Source organism: Henckelia pumila, chromosome 4 (genome assembly GCF_033568475.1).
Source record: "Henckelia pumila isolate YLH828 chromosome 4, ASM3356847v2, whole genome shotgun sequence".
Classification (NCBI taxonomy): domain Eukaryota; kingdom Viridiplantae; phylum Streptophyta; class Magnoliopsida; order Lamiales; family Gesneriaceae; genus Henckelia; species Henckelia pumila.
The window spans coordinates 51,283,208-51,297,762 of record NC_133123.1 but is presented as its reverse complement, the minus strand read 5'-3'; positions in this window follow the sequence as shown (position 1 = coordinate 51,297,762).

Below are 14,555 nucleotides of genomic sequence, written 5' to 3'. Positions count from 1 at the left end.
TATGGGTTCATCAATTAAGTATGACAAAGACGAAGGGGAATACCAGTTGATGCAACAATGTATCGAGGTCTAATAGCGTCATGACTATATTTAACAGCCAGTAGACCTGAAATTGTATTTGCAGTGTGTCTTTGTGAAAGAGTGGGTGCCCGATGAGCCAACTTGTGGCTAAGGGCTTTGATGACTCTTTGTATAAACAATCTTTTGTTTAATATAATTTACACTTTTATTAATGGCAATGACTTTATCTTTCTTCATATTGTTATATTGTGATATACTATTGTTGTTTTGATAAAGACCTTGAATATACTATAGTGTATGTAAGATGTGGTAGCACATGGGGATGGCTATCATGAAACACATCTTATAGTCACTGTATATTCTAAACTGTTCCTAGTCGATTGAGCCGTCCGATAATAAGGATAAGGATCGCTCGAGTTTGAGACTAGTATTTGCGATGCAGAGTACCACGTTTCATTGGTAAGGAACATAGAGATGTTCGAAGCATGCAAATGGATATTCATATGATGAATGATCGAACTACCCTATCCGGACTTTCCAAGTGGTTATCACTTATCGAGTGGATAAAGTCCGCGGTTTTGGTTGTACACCATTAGTCCTTACTACTTGAAACATCATTGAGACTCTATATGCTAGTACTGTGCTTTGACTCGTTTACCGACTCTATTGGGGTCATTAGGTGTCGGGATTGGGTACAGTTACAGCACATATAGGAGTCGATGCTTTGTTGTCAAGGATTCACCACATACTTGCGAGTGTGGATATCCTATGCGATCTGAGGAGATATTAGTGTGATGAATCTCTGGCCAGAGTACATGATGTGGTTTAAGAAATGGTTTCTTAGTAGCACATGCGATGTCACTATTTGATCTTCAAGATGTATTGCATAGTTATCGAATCTCGAACGACTCTCGATTTACCAATGGTTGTTGATTCGATCGGGATATATGGATGAAGGGACCGTACTGTACGCTAACCAAAATCTATTGGTTCTTGCAGGCACTATCAGTGATACCTAGGGAATCATGGGGCGATGTTGCTAGGCGCTCTTACCATGATTCGATGGGCAAGTCGGAAATTGTTGTTCCGAGTCACAAGGAGTTGTGAGCCCACGGCTAGCTGTATCCCTGAACCATTGAGGGTCACACAGAGTAATGGATTTTTAATCCCCGTTGAGATAGTTAAATTTAAAGAGTTAAATTTAATGAACAAAGAAGTGGGACTTCTTATTTAAGAGTAGAGGAGTAAGATTTCCTAAAATGACATAGGCATGGGCATTTTTGGAAATCACTGAATTCGAATTCAGAAAAATTTATCTTGACTTTAAAAGGTGCAGAAATGGTTTCTGTGCACATTGGTGAAATCGGTTTATCAATCGGAGTCATGATGAATTTTATATTAATTTCTGAACATGCGGGCTTTTCTTGTCGGGCTTGAACTTATGACTAATGGGCCCTAAGCTGTTAGCGGCCTACATTATAAATAAGTTATTGCAGTACAGAAATTACACACAACAGGTCACAAATTTTCAAAAAACCCTAAGTATTTTCTCTGATAGTGGTCGACCCCCCTCCCCTCTGCTCGGAAAATCCAGTCTATGAATTTTGAATTACAGTCTGGTTTAACGGATCAAATTCGTTAATTCTCTTCGCAGAAAATTCTGATAGATTTTCTAGTGCAATCTATCAGAGGGATAAATTATCCGTTCGTGGACCTGATTGAAGAACAGTTCGTCCATCAGTTCCAGGGATATACAACAAGAGCAGAGCAATCTGTTGGTGTTCATAATCTCGATTCGAGATTGGAGGTAAAAATTTATATTTGTTATTTAATTTTTACACACACAATTTAATCGTAAGGTTTTGATACCCATTATGGAATCGTTCCATATAAAAATTTTTAAACTTCCGCTGCACCGGGTATCAATCCTGATTGATCTGATCGTCGCATTCTCCAACACTTTGTGCTAGATTCCAGTCCAATCCAAAGCAATCACACTTCGTAGCTGCCAAAAGGATCCTAAAATACCTTAAAGAAACTCAGAATGTTGGTTTGTGGTATGCTAAGGATAATTCCTTCAATCTAGATGGATACTCGGATACAGGCTATGTTGGATGCAAACTTGATAGAAAAAGTACAAGTGGATCATGTCAGTTCCTCGAGGATAGACTGATCTCCTAGTTTAGTAAAAAGAATACATCCATAGCTAATTCTACCACTGAAGCTAAGTATCTAGTTGCAGGCAGTTGCTATGCTCAACTAATCTGGATGCAACAACAGTTGAGGGACTATGGAATAGAAGCAAAGGAATCACCTATATTTTGTTGCAATCACTTACAACCCTATTCTTCATTCAAGAACTAAGCATATTGAAGTCAGACATCATTTTATCCGAGATCATGCACTACAAAAGCACATTCGATTGGAGCATATACCAACAGAGCAACAGGCTGCAGACATCTTGACCAAACCACTTTCAGAGACTAAGTTTTCTTACTTTCAAAATACTTTAGGCCTTATTGAACTGACTTAAATTTGTATCGATCAGTTTCTTCTCTGAAAAAGTTTCACTAGTTTAGCATGGCCTAAACTAACCATATTTCAAACCATAAACTGATCATTATTTAGTTAGTTTATTCTCGGTTTTGGTTAATAATTTTGCATTCAGAAGTACTTCCCAACCTCTAATTTCTTTTGTTTTATTATACTTTATATGTTAAGAACGAAAGTCTTAGGCATAGTTTAAGGGGGAACATTGTTATCTTAACAGTTTATCCTTTTTGCAGTTTACCAACAGAAGCATCACGTATAGACAAATATCAATACAACACAAAATGGAAAAGAAAAGGGAGTATTTTATTTCAAATAATGGCCCAGTACAATTTCAATTTCAAATTCTACAGCCATTTTCCATAAGGACAGATGCTCCTCCAGTTCGTATTCCTCTATTTCTTCCAAATTGTGAAGGAAGGACACCATCCTCCACTCTTTCTTCAGGAGTAAAAGCTTAATTCCCTCCCCGCTGAGAACATAAGCAGGGTAGTTTATTCCAAGCACCTGCTTATATTTTTCCATTTGTCGCACTTCTTCAGGACTCAGGGCCTCAAACTCTCGAAACTGCATACGGATAGCATTTGTCTGTAGCCGGGCAACCTTCTCGTCAACGAGATTTTCATATGCTACTCTCAGATCATTCTTTTTTTTTTTGTTGTTGCTTTCTTGATGTTGTTTCTGTTATCTAACCTGGTTTCTTTTATAGTCCTACTTCTTGGACAACGAAACGTTTCTTTTTATCATTTCTTTCCTAGATTCTTTTAATCGAAAATATGAAGAGTCCATTACGTGTATTTCACAAAAATAAGACATATTTTATGATAAAATCTCTGTAACTTGATTGCATGTAATAATTCTCTGATAACATCGTTAATCGTGCTCATTATTACGTTTGCAGTTTACTTATGTTACTCTTAATATATCAACTAAACCAGTTTAGATAAAAAGTTCATGATCAACACTCAGTTTAAAAAATATTATTTCATTCATAGGAAATCAAGGTACTGCATTTGCAAATTATTATGATTCCTCATCATAAGAAATATTTCATAACTCCAGTTCATCACCCATGCTCGAAGAGGGGCAACTGAAGGATCCGTAAGCTCATCCACCACAATCTGAACCAATGTTAGATACTCTTTGCTGAGCATCCTATAGAGAACATTTTTTCCTAAAAAATGTCTTTGGGTTCAACTGCATCTAGTGCTATCATATAAAACATCTCTCGTTGAGCTATTTCCTCCGCCTCTTCAACCTTCCTTGGGGGAAACTGAGCATGATGATACATATTGAGCTCCTCAATCTTCAACCAAACCTTCATAACCTTCTCAAAAACTCTATCTTCAATCTTCTTTTTCTCAGCCTCAAAGTATTTTTTCTTGCATACTTCACAGGCAACATATGGGTCTTGACCAAAACCGAACAATGGAACCTTGCTACCCATTCTTCTGCAAAACTGAAATAATAAAATTTCTAAGTGTTTTTGCTTCATATTTATAGAAGGAATAAGTTGCTAAATTAGAGGGAAATGTCTGTACTTTCTCCCGCGTCGATATTGTACTTTTTTTTTTGAATTTCAAAATTTTTGTGCCACGTCACTCACTTGTCGTATTGAACAAGTCACACACCCTCACAGGAACTTCAGTTTCTCACGAACCCTAAGCTTTACTAATTTCACCTAAACTTCTCTATTGATTTGCAACGATCACTAAAATGGCTACTCCATCTGCTTCATCGGCCGTATACATTCTCAATGCTCTCGCCGTTGATTTTGAATCACTATACCAGATGAACAAACTAGGCATCACCGAGATTTGCAAGGCACTTGAAAAACCTGGTCTTTGATCCTTTTTGGATATCAAAGCACTGGATTTCTATCAAAAGGACTTAGTCTCGTTATACCACAAGAGTGAGATAGAGGACGATGGCCAACTCGTACTATCTATCGGAGGACATCTTGTCCAAATCAATGAAGAATTCATTGCCAAAACCTTCAATTTACCTACTTCAAGTACTAGTGACTTCAATGCTATATCCACCATTGATCTTACTTAAATGCAAAGTACATTTTCTGGCTCAACTCAACCAATATCTATGTCTGGATTCAAACGAAACTTGAAATTTGAATATCAACTGTTAGCCGATATTGTTGCTAAGAGAATTTTGGCAAAAGGAGGATCTTTCGCAAAATTAACTGTGGAGAAATTTAAGGTAATGACATCAATCATGAAAGACATCAAGATCAACTGGAGCAATCTTCTCTTCAAAATTTTCGTTCAAATGATGATTGCCACAAAACAATCCTCAGGATATGTTTTACAAATCAGTAGGCTCCTTGAAACTCTAGGAATCCATCTTCAGGGAACCTCTCAGTTGCATAAGCTTCGAGTAATGAATGAGGAATATCTGACGAATTTTCACTCCAAGGGGTCAACTGATTCTACTACCTCAAACAGGCCCAAAGCCAAGGTCAAGAAACCGGTGAAAAAGAAGCAAAATCTGGTTATCTATGACAGTGAGGAAACCGATAGTGAAGAGATTATAAAGCAACATACAAAAAAGACAAGAACTTTATAGACAAAGGCTACTAAATCTCCCACTAAACTGATCATATCTGTGATTCCCACACCATTGGATGTGGTCTCTACTAAAGAAACTCATTCTCTTGATGAACCAGTTGATGAGCCAGTCAATCAAGCCAACACTAACCTCAAAGGAAAACAACCAATAGTTGTTGCACCAATTAAGAGTCTAAGGCCTTCTCAAGAAATCCCTACACCAGAAGATTCCGCAGAAAGTGTTAAAGTTCAACAAGCCTCTCTTCAATCTATCTCACCTCTGGTAGTTTTGCCTCTTACCAGACCCTCAGGTGGTCTCTCATCCAAACAAATAGTTGAGTACACTCACTCAGGACTAGACTTGGCAACAGGAAGCCCTCAAATTGCTTTTTCTTCGGATCTTAACAGACATTCAAATGCAATTCAACTTCAGATAGACCTGACCATGAACGAAGTACTTGAATATGCTGAAAGAAACACTGATGAAATATTTGATACTTGGCATAAATACAGGACTTATACTCTGGATAGACATCTGACCAAGAATAATTCACTGCATAAGTTTGTTAAACTTGAAGAAATTGTTTGAGAATAGTCAAGACTGAAAATATTCAAGAAGCATTGGACATGAGACAATACTTCTACGATCTAATGCGAATCAAGAAACTCGGTCAAACTGTTGCTGAATTTCAAGAGAATTATGATCCCCTTTCCAGAACTTCTTATGAAGATCGATCCATTTGTACTCAACTTCAACTTGATCTCATCAATATACAAATGGGAGTTAAGTTTTGGGAAATTGATAAAATCTTGGAGATCCCAGAACCTTTTGTTTGGAAGAAACACAAATCTCACTCAAAGTCTAGATCCAAACACAAGAAAAGCAAGAAGAGTCATACCACTACTGACTCCTCCAACCATACAGTTGATCAGGTGTTTGAAGAGCTTCATAAAGAAGCTTCAGTTGCTCCAAATACAACAGATACATCAATTGAGCAGCAACTTCACACCTCAGGGGCTGAAACTACTCTACCTGAACTACAGTTAATGGATGTTGATGAAGTGATTTCCCACATTAAAGATGGCGAACAACAACTTCATCTATTACTCGACATATCTTTGGAAGAAGTTGTGTGAGACCTCAGTTCTAAACATCTAATAAAGGAGTAAACTAACTAACAAGCAAGGAAAGGCCAAGACAATTTTTTTTTTTTATTAAGGGCCCGCGCGGCCGCGCCTCATCAGGCGCGGCCGCGCACGGCGCCCTGGCTCATGCGCGGCCGCGCCCTGCCTGGGAAGGGGCGCAGGCGCGCGGGCGCGTGCTAGGATGCGCGGGCGCGCCTCCCTGGCTGCTTCGGTGCTAGAACTCACCAAAAACAAAAACATCAAGTCATACAATACTTCAAAACATAAACATGCGTTACAAACTTGATTCCTCACTTTAAAACATGAGTTCTGGAGTTCAACAACCAAATCAAAGTCGGGAACATGCAACAACAATATAATGATGAAGTTCGATAACTAAACATGTTCTAACATAAACTAGATTGGCATGCTGAAATCGACTTTTAAACCGAGTCTCACTTCTACATCTTTCCCTCGAAGCTAACCATACCTCTTCTGACTTGTTCCTGACCCACCTGTTGCCAAGTACACATACAAAACAAAGCAACAGCCGGATAACCGGTGAGAATGATAATCCCAGTAAAAGCAACATATCAAATATTACAACAATAAACATGCTTTCAAGACAACAACGTAATCAATAACAATGAAATTAAATGCATGTCTTTAAACCGGGATATCAAATCTGATAAATGAGGGATTGTTGCTGTGCTTTTGGGATCCCGAGTATGAGATCACGTGATGACTCACCGACTCTCCCAATCGAGGTGGTGCCACGTATCCCACTCCTCTAGACTTTGAGCAACTATAATGAGTATGCTAGCACTAGGCGAAACGACTACGACCTAGGCCACTCAATCATATTTCCCAAATGTCCAAACAAAAAGGGCGGTTCTGCCCGCTGAAATCAACGTAGGCTCAAGATGAATGCATAGCAGAAACATAAAATATAAGCCACATATTCAAAAGCAAAATCAATCAACAAAACACAAGTTCCTCATGCTAGAACAAGTGTAGATGCAATATGTGATTTGAAAGGGAAACTCGAGAACCAACGGTCCCGAGTATGCTATCCCGCTACGATGACTGCTTTTACCTTTCAAGGCAGTAGTTCCAACTTCTGGGAAGCTACAACAAAAAATTGTATCAAAGTCTAACCAATCTAAACAACAACAAGGCTCATGGTAATTCTCTATACCGTTCTTCGTCCAAATCTCTGAAACGAACAAATGTTGTTAACCCTGGGCTTGACAAACTCCAAAAGAATCTGTTCAGATACAAATCAAAGATAAATAACCATGATCAACTTACAAGCCAAGTTCAACAACTCAAAAACGGTTCGAAATCTCAAAACTCAAACCGACAGCATAACGGCTAAAATCTGGACAAACCGGAATGGCAGACAGCAGTTCATTACCGATATCAACTCAATTCAATGCTAATACAACAACAATAAGGCAATCCCAACAAATCTCAAAACCCACATTTTCGAAAATGGTTTCCAAAAATCATAACAATTTCGAACGTCGCTCTATTTCAAAACCGACAGATAATAAACGATCAGAACTCCGCCAAGAACAACATACTAGAATCTAAATCGATTCTAACAACCTCCAAAAAACAAAACATATCCGATCGGAGAAATACTTACGGTATAACGGAGCTCACTGCAGTGATCACTAATCTGCCTTCAGAAATAATTTCCAATGGCTGGATCGAGCTCGGACTGAAATCTGGAAGCTTGAGCAAGATATGGGGCATCTCTAATGGAGTATCTCGGTTGGGAGGAGGAAGGAGGATGATGAGAAAAGTCAATACAAGTGTAGATAATATATAAAATCCCAAATTTGCGTTTTAGTCCCTGAAATTTCAAAAATTTGCAAAAAAGACCCTGATCAAAATCAAGTCGGCTCGTGAACTCTGTAATCTCCGATTAACTCAAATAAACTTATTTAAGATAAAAACGGGGCGTTACAAGTTGTTACTTCCATCACTCATCAAGAGGAACTTCAAGAACCTTAACGTCTTCTTTTGGAAGCACTCCCTCATTCCACTCTTGTCAATAAGGATGAGACATCAATTTTGTCTCAAATTGAATCTGCAGAACAACAAACTACTCTGATAAAAGATTTACCTCCTCCGATTCCTAATGAGCCAGCATTCACAACATCAGAGCAACACTCAGTGCCTCTGGAGACTTCACCTCCCATTACTGACACTTTTGTTCCATCAAGCTCAACTAAGGAGGAAACAGCTCAGTCATTCAGTACAACTATTGTATTACCAGCAACACCTCCTATTGCTAATGATGACAAGATCACAAAACCAGAGAAAGAATTGCAAATTCCACACAACAGCAGAGATTTATCTCATGATGCAAAAGCCATTGAGATTGAGACTTCGTCTCAAAATCTGGCAATGATTGTTCACTCTGCTCCTGGCTATTCATCTCATCAATGCAAAGGAAAAGAGAAAAATGTGATGACCTCAACTGAACCTCAATCTCCTCCTAAAGGACAACAGACATATTTTTTCCGTGTTCTACAGACTGATCTTACCTTCAGTAGTAAAGACATTCCACCATAAAAAACAGATCAAAAAGCTGAATGGTTTGAGCTGATTTCTGAACTTGAAACTTCAGTATACAATATGTCCAAAGATGTTACTGCTCTCAAGGACAATCAACGAGAAAAAAATAGCAACGTTTCTTTTCTAAGACAGTCAATGAGTGCGGAACTAATCAAACTTCAAGAAAAACTTGCACTATTGTACAAAGTCTTATTGGATTCAAGTCAACTGAATAGTTCATTGTCTCACTTGCAACATTCTTATCAGTCCCTCAAGACAAAAGTTGACAACTTAAATGGATTTGTTCAATTTTTGCACACCACAGTTCAATCCAATTTCCAAGGACTTTCCAAGCAAATCATCAACTTAACAAGTCTCTCTCAGAATATCTTGCGAGTCCAGTACGAAGCCCAGGCATCCGGACATCATACATCAGCACCTCATATCCCATCTCGCAGCTCTTCATTGCCAAGACCTTCATCTGATCGAAGATAACTCACTGCGTGTTGTTACAAAATCTTCTTATGTCATCTACATTTTTATCTATATCTCCAGCTCTTTATTGTTGATTTATCAAAAATGGGGAAGATTTGGAAGAACTTGAAATCAGATATCTTTGACAAAGATCAGTTTATATTGAATATCAGTTTACCACTTAAACTCTCAAAATTTTGATAAACACCAAAAAGGGGGGAATTGTTGGGAAATTAAGTTTTGGTGTTTACAATTACAAAGATTAAAAGAAGGCTAAACTGATCGAGAAAATAAGAAGCACTAAACTGAATTATGAAGCTAAACTGCTTCACGCTAAACTGTCTCTCTCAACTGGCCGAAGATGCTAAACTGACTTCATTGGTTTACCTAGCTAAACCGACTTCATCAGTTTACCTAGCTAAAACCGACTTCATCAGTTTACCCTCATCAGTTTACTACCTTGCCACTTTTGGATAATTTATTCCGTACTCTGACACAAGGTATTGCCGCAATGCAAAGGGCAATTTTCAGCTCCAGAATTTGTTGTTGATACTGACAAATCCAACGGGAATAATTAAAAACCTTATCTGAAGATTCAATTTGAATTTATGACCGTTAACAATCCAAGGGTATAAATAGAGATCTTGATCGATCAAAGGAGCTCTCTATTGCGCACTGAATTTGTAACACCCGAAAATTTTAATACGTAAATTCGCATGCATAATTAGGGAAAATAATTATTTAAAATTTATATTTGGGTTAAATGACATGTATGTGTTATTATGTGGATTATATGCATGATTTAAATTTATGAGATCATTTAACCCGCAGTTATTGTATTTTTAGATTTTTGAGAATATTTTTGAGTCGATCGCGTAGACGGGACCGTGGACGGACGAGATGCCGAAATATTTAGCCAAAAATATTTTATGAGTTTTAGGAGCCATAAAATAATATTTTAAGATATTTTGTCAAGAAAATTTTAGTATTTAGTTATATATTTATTTAATAATTGATTTTTAGCCAAAATAAGTCATTTTATTGACTTTTATTAATATTTAAAAATTCCCAAAATTATTATTTCGGGATTTTGGTTTAATATCAGATTTATTATTAATTTTAATAGTTTAAAAATTTATATTTTATGTCATATTATCTACCTAACTATATTATATTAATTAATATCCTATTTTAATTCTATTTAATTTATTTAAAACCTAAACCTACCCTACCACTATCTTCTTCAGCCGACAACTCCCTTTTCTTCCACCCTCCTTCACGCCTCCATCATCCTTCTTGGCAGAAAACCCCATAGCCGATCATTCAAGCTTCATTCCTTGAAGAATTTTGGTCCGTTCGTCGTCCCGGAGACCCGTAGACGCGATATTCTTCGTCAATAATTTAAAAGCATGTCTATTCCTTCGTTTGAACACCATATAAGCTATTAATCTTGCATGATGTTTTTTTTAGATTTCATTTGAATATTTTGAAATTTATGCAATTTTATGGAGGTTTATGCATGTTTGGGTATTTCTTGTCATGGCTCACGTTTTGACCAACATGGCTCGGTCCAGGGGCTAGGTCTCGGTCAAGGGGTGTTCGGAGGTTCGTTAGGGTCGAGCAAGGTCAGGGGTTAGGCTGGCTCACGGCTGGTCCCAAGCTGGTGTAAGGTTTTGGTCTTGGAGGGGCACGGCGAGCTAGGGTTGTAGGGAAGAGGTCACGGCTGGTTCATGCTAGGCCATGAACCAGCCTAACCATGGCATGGCTCGAACCGGCAGTACCCTGGGTAGGTTCTGCCGGTGGCGTTCTGGCCAATGATGGCCGGACTGAGGCGGCAACAGCAATGGAATGGCTGCTGCCCGTCGGCCGAGGGGTGTTGAGGGGAGAGGGCGTCTGGTTTGGGGTTGGGGGGTTTGCTGGGTCGGGTTTTGAGTCAGGTATGGGTCCTGGGTCGGGTCAGGTAGTCATGGGCCGGGTTAGGTCGGTCCGGGTCCGGGTTAGGTAGGCCGGGCTCGAGTATTTTAATTTTTAAATATTTTATATTTTAATAGGTTTTTGGGCCAATTAATTAGAAATAAAATTATTTGGGCTTCCAAATAATTTTATTTGGGGTTTCAAAATTATTTTTAAGTTATCCCAATGATTTTTATGGGCTCGTGGGCCCATAGAAATTTTTGGGCCAGTCAGTGATTTTATTGGGCCAGTCCAGGAGTTTATATGAGTTAATTAGTTAATGGGCCTAAATATTTTTATTTAAGCCCAATAATATTTAAGTATTTTATTTTAGTAAAAATTATAATTCTAAAAATTAATTATTTAATTATGGGCTTTAAGTTAGTTAACAGGCTTTAAGTCAGTTAAGGGGTTTAGTAGAGAGACCAGCAGTCTGGACCAACCCATGGAAATAAACTAAGTTCGGAATATATATTTAATTATTTTTATGCATGAAGTCTATTTTAAGTAAATGTATATTTATTATTAAAATTAATTAAATATATATTACGGACATATTTTAAGTGCATGCATACATGAAATATTTTATGATGTGTTTATAATTAAGAATTGAGCATGAAAAATATTTTATGGAAATTGAAGTGATGTGACAGCATAGAAGTGGTTTTACCACTGACATAGAGGTAGTTCTACTACCGGCATAGAAGTGGTTTTACCACTGGCACAGAGGTAGTTTACTACCAGCATAGAGGTGGATTTATCCACCGCCACGTACGATGATTCTTTAGACTGATCAGTCGGCACAGTTATTAGTCACATTCATGGATATGACCATACTCAGTTTTTATGTTTATGACATGCTCAATTATGTTATGTATGATGAAAAAAGTTATGTTATGTTTAAGATTTATGATTCAGCATTTATGTTATGAAAAATGTTTCCATGCATGCTCATGTACATGTATATGTATTAGTATCTACGTGATGCATTATTTTTAACCTTGTTATAAAGGATTAGACATATTGAGCCCCTAGGCTCACTACGCTTATATGGTGCAGGTGAGCATGATGACATTTATGTAGCTCCTACCGGTGGTGAGGACGTATGAGCTCACGGAGCAGTGGACCCCGTGACCGTCGCAGTTATTTAGTCTATTATGATGGAATTTTGAAACATGTTTTATTTTATTATTATTCCGCATATGAGATTTTTCAGCAGCATTGTTTATCATTTTAAATTGATGCATGAAACATTTTTAAGGATTTATTTATTTATTTAATATTTTTCAGGTTATTTAAGAAATATATGTTATCTTTATATACATATATGTATGGGCGTATATGTATAGTATTATTAAAAAAAAAAAAAGTTTTTCCGCATTTTATTAGTAGTAGGTGTTTCAATTGGTATCAGAGCCAGGTTCTTGGAGGGTGTCTACTGTCACGTGAAGCTCAGAAATTCTGCTACCGGTCTGTAAGTTTTAAATGCTTTATTAAGATTTAGAAGGAGCTTATGTATTAATTTTAAGTATTTCATGTTCAGTAAGACTTTTGAAACCCTTAGTTATGTATTGCGATTTACGTAAAGAAATATGTGGTGGTACAGAATGCCTCCCAGATAGATGAATAGACGCGGAGGACCTCCACCTCCACCTCCGCAGAACCCTCTCTCAGCATTGGAGCAGGCCAATGCTAACATGATGGCAGGGATCACTACTTTGTTAGAGCAGCAAGCTACTCGTCCTAGGCTCACACACGATGAGGATGTAGCTGAGCGGTTCCAGAAGAAGGGACCAAAGGAGTTTACAAGCACCACTGATCCGCTCATTGCTGAGGGGTGGATTCGATCATTGGAGTCTATATTTGACTATATGGGGATTACAGATGCTGATAGGGTCAAGTGTGCGGTGTATATGATGAGAGGGGATGCAGCCTCTTGGTGGGAAGGCGCTGTTAGGGGCGTGAACCTACCTACTTTGACGTGGATAGAGTTCAGACGTATGTTCTATGCCAAGTATTTTACTGAGGATGTGCGCAGCCGCATGATCCGGGAGTTCATGAGTCTCCGTCAGGGGGACAAGTCTGTGGTGGATTACATCACCCAGTTCGAGAGAGGGTGTCGTTTCGTGCCTCTTATTGCTGACAGTGCGCCGGATAAACTGAGGCAGTTTGTTGATGGATTGCGGGCTGACATTAAGCATGACGTTCGTATGTTGGATGTCGCTACTTATGAGGCTGCCGTTAGTAGAGCATTGCGCTCTGAGGAGGGGAGAAGAGATATACAAAAGGAACAGCAGCGTAATAGACAATTCCAGCTGGAATCCTATCAACCATCTTCGCAGTCATCTGTGAAGAAACAGTTCACAGGGCCATCTAAGGACCTTAACCAGCAGAGTCAGCAGGTTCAGCCACAACAGCAGCAGAGGGGCGGGGCCCCTAAGTCAGGAGGAGTACCAATTTGCCCGAAGTGTCAGAAACCACATTCGGGTCTGTGCCTGAGTAGGTCGAATGTGTGTTTCCATTGCAAGGAGCCGGGGCACATGTCCATGAATTGTCCCAGGAAGAAGAGCACCACAGGGAGGGTGTTTGTCATACAAGCAGCTGAGGCAGACCCAAACACCTCTTTGATCACCGGTATGCCCTAACTTATTCTTTTAAGGAACCTTTAGTGAAGCAAAAATATTTGGTTTATCAGAGTTCGCAGCATAAGCATGACTTTTGGGATACCAAAACTTGGGAACTAGATATGTGATAGTTGGTTTAGTGAAGTGGATTTTGAAGAACTCCGTTATTAGAATTGGATCAGTCGAATTTCGAGAACGAAATTCAATTTAAGGGGGGGAGAATTGTAACACCCAAAAATTTTAATACGTAAATTCGCATGATAATTAGAAAAAATAATTATTTAAAATTTATATTTGGGTTAAATGACATGTATGTGTTATTATGTGGATTATATGCATGATTTAAATTTATGAGATCATTTAACCCGCAGTTATTGTATTTTTAGATTTTTGAGAATATTTTTGAGTCGATCGCGTAGACGGGACCGTGGATGGACGAGATGCCAAAATATTTAGCCAAAAATATTTTATGAGTTTTAAGAGCCTTAAAATAATATTTTAAGATATTTTGTCAAGAGAATTTTAGTATTTAGTTATATATTTATTTAATAATTGATTTTTAGCCAAAATAAGTCATTTTATTGACTTTTATTAATATTTAAAAATTCCCAAAATTATTATTTCGGGATTTTGGTATAATATCAGATTTATTATTAATTTTAATAGTTTAAAAATTTAT